The 6,230-nt window shown below is 41.5% G+C and overlaps 1 protein-coding gene across 3 annotated transcripts in view; it reads right to left on the reverse strand.

Moving 5' to 3' along the window:
• Ugt8 (UDP glycosyltransferase 8) overlaps positions 1-3,673 on the reverse strand; it is an 80,505-nt gene extending 76,832 nt beyond the window's left edge. Inside the window, exon 1 of one of the 3 annotated variants that reach the window (XM_046459113.1) lies at positions 3,010-3,673. The gene's annotated coding sequence lies outside the window, so the exon portion shown is untranslated. Of the gene's footprint in view, positions 1-2,029; positions 2,595-3,009 lie in introns of those variants that run through there. The other 2 variants (XM_046459112.2, XM_058583740.1) reach the window with 2 other exon arrangements.
• Between the last annotated feature and the right edge of the window lie 2,557 nt (positions 3,674-6,230).

Raw genomic sequence — 6,230 nt, forward strand, 5'->3', positions numbered from 1 at the left:
TAGTATACATATTTCTAAAAGGAAAAAAAAGACAATCAGACTTTTTTTAAGGGCTGCTTAAATTTCTCAGAAAAGCAAAGAGTTTTCTAGACAACTGAACTGTCTACAATTAGGATATTCTTCTAATAACCTCACACACAAAAAGGAATTTCTATTGAAAACACATTAAAATCTTGAATATAAAAGCCACCCTTCTGGGAACCTCAACCATTCAGCTCACTAGCTAGCAGAGAAATAAAGCATGTGAAAGTATCTGTCACAAAGTCCAGAGGCTTTATACTCAGGCAACTGCCCACATCATTTCATGGCAAAAAAAAAAAAAGACAACAGATAATATAGCAGCAGGGCCCGCTCACAGCCTGACAGCAGTAGAAAGTGATAGCTGATAACAGAAAGAGGACCCAGAAAACCATAAAAAGAAGAATGGTACTTCTGTCTCCATTCTAGTATTTCAATCCTGCAGGCAGACTATCCACTATAAACAAAAACAGCTCTATACACCTCGACCAATAGCACTATTCAATTCTTTATGAATTCATGCTCATAAAGAAAACACAACCAGCACCACAAAATGACATACCCAATATTATCCAAGAATAGATTAACATTTAGTACTTGCTTATTTGATTTAATGGCTATTTTTTTAATTTTCAGTAATTAATGGTGTGAGAAGTAAGCTATCTAGAAAATGTGCTTACTAGTGCTTATAAGATAAGCATCAATGTAGATGACATCAAATAATTGAGGTATTATACACTGCATAAACAATCAAAAGTTCTCAATCTCTGGGTGAATCTTGGCAATTTCCCAATATACCTTGGAAATCCAGTGTAAAACATCAACAAATCAATTATCAATTACTTGATAAACAGGAACACAATAAGTTTGAAAATGAATTTGATGGATATTGCAGAAATATTTAAATGGTAATTAAACTGATAGTTGTCCATGGGTACCTTGGAATGTTTTCATTTAAATTAAATTACTGATAAATGTGAATTGTCAATATTTTAATTCAAAAAATAAATTTTACAAAAATAAGTTTTATTATAAATGCATTTTCTGTATTTGTTTATTCTTACAAGTGCAGCAAACGTAAGTAAAAGCATAAAACTCTGGAAATATTAGATTTAGAAAAAGTTAAAATCTCTACAGTAGTATTATCCAGAGCTCAGTTATGGTCAAGCTCCAATTAGAGTTCCAAGCTTTTTTACAGAATGTCAAGGCACTCCAGTGTATCAGAGTGTTTAAGCATTGCCCTATGAAACTTAGTGTGACCCTTTCTCAAAATAAAAAATTAAAAAGGGGTGGGGATGTTTGCTCAGTGGTTAAGTGCCCCTGGGTTCAATCCCTGGTACCAAAACAAACAAAAAATCAAACAAACAAAAACACTCCTATGATACAACACTAGATATTAACTTAATCTTATTAGTTGTAGGTAAATAATACAATACTAGAGTATTTCCCTTTAGCACTATCAAAAATAGTTGTTGAACAAAGACACATTCTCAAAGCAAAATTTCAAACTATCAAGAGATAGTTTCTACAGAAAAAAAAAACAGTCTGCAGGCTCAGATTTACTTCAACTAACACAAAGTTTTGTATTCCTTTCAATTTAAAAATTCCCTGGGGACAAATTTTCTCATACAATAAAATATCAAGTTTAATCACTTCCTATCTTTCCTGCAAATGATAGTCATTTCCTTGACCCCAGGGGATGTAAGAGGATGAAGTATGACTTTTCTGAATGGCATACTTCATTTTTTTGTAACTTTAAATTATCAGAAATAGAAATAACAGCACACTTGGCATCTCGCCAAACTGCCACACATTCATGTCATTAATCTTGAAAGACTCCTTGTACAAGGTGACAGCCTAAGGGCACTAAAAATATTTTGAGTAGTTTGGGTTTTTTTTCTTAACCTTTTCCAACAACCTACCTGAAATAAAAGCTGTCTCCATGGCTAACACTCGCCCATAATAAAGGTGTCTCTCCAGGTAAAATGCCTGATTTGGAAATACCACTCACCCGTCTCTTTGTGATACTCCCTCCCACTGCTGAAAATGCTTTCTGCATTAGTTTCTGGGACTCTGAGGAATTCTCCATCTTCTCTCCTCCCTGCCCTCTGGTGTGCTAAAAGGTGATGGGAACCCTCAGAAACGGCTGCATGGTGCCATGTTCACCATACCCAACTTTATAAAACCACAATTAAGCCAGTGAGTTGGCACGTACTGTTTAGGTACCCGATCCCGCCACCTCATCCTTTTGCCCGGACGCACAGCAAATGCTGGCTCTCTTCGATGCATGCGGTTTGCCTCCTACAACTCCAAACCACACATCCCTGGGCCCCTCGTCGCTCCTCCAGCCCATGGAAGGCGCCCTTCTCCAATTACAGCGCGTCCTTCTCTCCATCCTCTCGCCGCCGCTCACCTCCTCTTTAACCCGCTCGCCTCTTCTTTAACCTCCCCACCCCCGCAACACACACACACACACGCACGCACGCACGCACAAGCTTCTCAAATGCAAGACGACCCAGCCACCTTAGTCCACTTCTGGGGTCGCACGGGCATGCGGACACTGGCGGTCGCAGAAAGGTCCCCGCCTGTGTGTACTGCCCGAGACATTTCCCACCCCCAACCCCCAATAGCGCCTGCTCAAGTTCCCCTTAGGGGAAAAACGGAGTAAAGGAGAGTTGGAGAGGTCCCGAAGCACCTAGTCCCGCACTCCTGCCCAGAAGATCCTCCGTGCCCATCCCTCCTGGGTCAAGTACAAGGTCCTGGGCTGGATCCGCGCCCTATTATCCCCACCCTCCTCTAGCGCACGAGAACGCCAGAGGACCCTCGAACCGGTGCCGCCGGGAGCGAAGAGACTGAGGGCGCCCCTGGGGGCAGCCTGGAAATATCTCCTTTACCCTACCCCCACATCCACTACCCATTCCTAACTCCCCATCCGCACTTTCCGATTCCTATCCCCTGCCTCTGGATCGCTGGGAGTTGCCGGGCACTTACCTCAGGGAGCCAACAACGCTCCTCTCCTCCGCCCGCCCCCGTTCCCCTGCTGGAACGCTGAAGTCCCTCCTCTTACCTCTTCCCTAGGCTGCTGCGCGTGAGTTTGAGTGTGCCTGTGCAGCGTAATCGTATCCGGGACCGAAGGGACCCGTGTTTGTGAGCTGGATCAGGTGTCGCCGCCTTTGGTGGCACGGGGGCGTGAGGGAGGCTGCAGAGTTCGCGTGTGGGCTTTAGACGGGCTCTCGGGGCTCACAGTTGATGGCAATACTTTAACCGTGCCCTCTCTAGGGGCCGCAGCGCGCCTGCTCCTCGGCAGCTCCCCTCGTGTGGCCGGGGCCCCCCAGCCGCGCCCCGCCCCGCGCGCCGCGAGCCGAGCTGGAGCGCTCCCGGTCCTCCCGCGCCTGGTTCAGCGGGACACGACAGGGGCCGCCGCGCCCTCAGCCTCTCATCACACGCCCCGGGTTTCGAGCACCTCTAGCTCACCCAGCCGGGACATGGATGAGGACGCGCTTGGTGCCACGCGCTCGCAATCTGGGCAAGAGTCAGAGACCAGGAACCAAGGTTTTCGCCTGTGGGGTGGCTGTTGGCCAACAGGCTGGGACGCTGGTGAGCTCTCCCGACGCGCAGAAGCTGCTAGCTCTAGGACTGGCACACGCGGCCCCGCCTCCTGTCTCCCCCTACCAGATGATCCTGAATCCTCTCGCCACCACCCGGCTGGTCCCCGCGCCCGCCTTTTTTTCATCACGTGCACGCAGGGAGCTCCGCGTGTTGGTAGTGCGCCTTCTCTCACCTTCTCGTCATCCTGTGACACACCTCCCCAACAAATTAAAAAGTTGCTCTTGGACTAGTGGGTGGAGGAGATAGGAGAAAGATGGGAGGGGAGGCTTACGTGAGTAGACACCTGTGTTGCCGCCAACTCAGGCGTCAATTCTGGGCCACAAGAAACGGAAAGCGTCAGAAAACGTGGGTTTGGGGATCCTAGGAAAAGTATATTGGGTTGCTGGGCGTAGTAACATCCCTCCTTTGGGGCTTGTGCTGAAAGAGCCATTTATGTTTTGCTTGGTTGAGTCTGTGGCGACTTTATTCTGACTAATCTGTGTTTGCCAGCAATATATCCTTGCCAACTTGGCGTCTAGGCCAGGAAGCAACTTTGCCCAGGACCTGCTGGAGCAGCCTTCCTGTGGCGCCTCAGACCCTAGAGGCCGAAAATATTTAGGTGTCCAACAGTAGATTATGGGCTTCATGAGAACCAGGCAAGTCTAATTAAAGTTGAAGTTTATCCTCAGAGCCTGATGAACATTGTATTCTGAATAGATAGGCATAGACATATGACCTCATATAAGTACATATATACTGATGTGAACTGAATTGATTAGTTCAGACTTTTAGAAAAGTAAAAATCATTCCAGAAGCCGAGGTGCCGCCATTGCACACAAACATATTTTTAAATGTTGGGAAATAAAAAAAAAAAAAGTCTAGTCAGGCTATTCTTCCTTTATTACAAACACAGATCCAAGGACGCATTGGTATTTTCTGTCCTTAGATAAGAAAATGGAACTTGTGTTTTATTTTGCTTATTCTTACATAATAATAAATGGAAAAGTATACATTGTCTTATTGTTTTATTAAGTTTATTATATAAGTTTATTAAGCCTAAGTTTAAGATATGCAGGACCTGCAATCCGTATATTCAAGTCTGCTCGCCATTGAAAACATTTTCAAAAGCCAATTTCAAAATGATAAAGAACATTCCTTCTTTGCACATTAAAAATTGAATTTTCCTAGACTTTGTACCTGACCTAGAGAGATTACCATACAGCATATTTCTTATTTATATTGCACTAGAAAAAACTAAAATAAACATTTTACGTAACACAAATAACAGTTAACAAAAGAGCTTTAAAGAATCTATTATCTCAATTGTCAGCCTTTCATTTTAAACCATAGTTTTGATGATGCATATGTAAATTCTTGGTTAAAACTTAATTAGAAATTAAAGCAGTAACCTCAGCTTTTATTTTGTGAAAATCTTTCCAAAATTTGTGTCACATGCATATGCTTAATAAAATCATGAATTGATTATTGTGTAAGATTTTGTTAGACTCATGGATATAAAAGGAATTACTATGTATTATGTGTGGCTATGTCCGTGTATATTGTTTCTATGGTCTAGCTATTGTCTTCATATTTTTATATAATGATTATTGCTACTGAGAGGGCATTCCATAACTTAAGACTTTAGTCAATCTCTGTATAAATACTGTTTTTGAAGTTCGAAACTATAAAAGCAAGAAATCAAAAAGTTTCTTCCTGTCCCCTCTCTTTTCTACCTTCCCTTTGTCTGTATATATTTCTACTTCTACATCTATCTCTACCTCTCTCCCCCTAAATACACTACTCTTAGCATATAACATTATTGACAGAATACTTGGTTTAAGTAAATAATGAAAGAATTTGCTCTTTCATTTGCCCATCTTTATTGAAGGATGCATATTTTTTATATTTAATCTATCCTTCAAGTTCCCATCCAAATTAACCAAGATTCTCCTTGTCCTATTTAGTTTACAGAATGTTGAATTGCACAGCATATCTTTACTAAGTTTCAGTTAATGTAGAATATGGTGTTAAAAATTCCTCATTGTTTCTGTATATGACTGGCATTAATTTACTCAATTTATTTTTTAAATGCTTGTTAGAATTCTTCATCCGTTTAGGCTTGTATAATTTTATTGAAAAATATCAATCACCACATCTGAGATACTAGCTTAGCTTGATAATCATTAGCCATTAAGTTCAGAACCAAACTGCCTAGGATTAAACTTCAGCTTCACCATTTGGCATGTGAATATAATAATATTATTTATTTAATAAAGTTATTATGGGAATTACAGGAATTAAAACATGAATTGCACCGAACACAGTTCTGACACCTGCTATATGCTAAAACATGTTAACTTAATGTCATCTGTCATAATTCTAATGAATAACAGAAGAGTTAATCAACTTTGTGAGTGTTGTTGGGCTGTTATATTTACTGACAAATTTATTGAGGAATTTTCACATTATAGGATGCAGCACATTATAATAAAAAAATTCTGGTTAGGTCCATTGCTACCTTTCTTGATTTTAGGATTTTACTTTTCATACAACGTTCCAATAAGATCAAGTTCTCGTGCTTGTCCATTTACTATGACAAGAATATTAGTATTTCTTAAAAACCG

The sequence above is a fragment of the Marmota monax genome, unplaced genomic scaffold (genome assembly GCF_021218885.2).
Source record: "Marmota monax isolate L192 unplaced genomic scaffold, Marmota_monax_Labrador192_F-V1.1 WCK01_AAM20220418_F8-fsc00002, whole genome shotgun sequence".
NCBI classification, from domain to species: Eukaryota; Metazoa; Chordata; class Mammalia; order Rodentia; family Sciuridae; genus Marmota; species Marmota monax.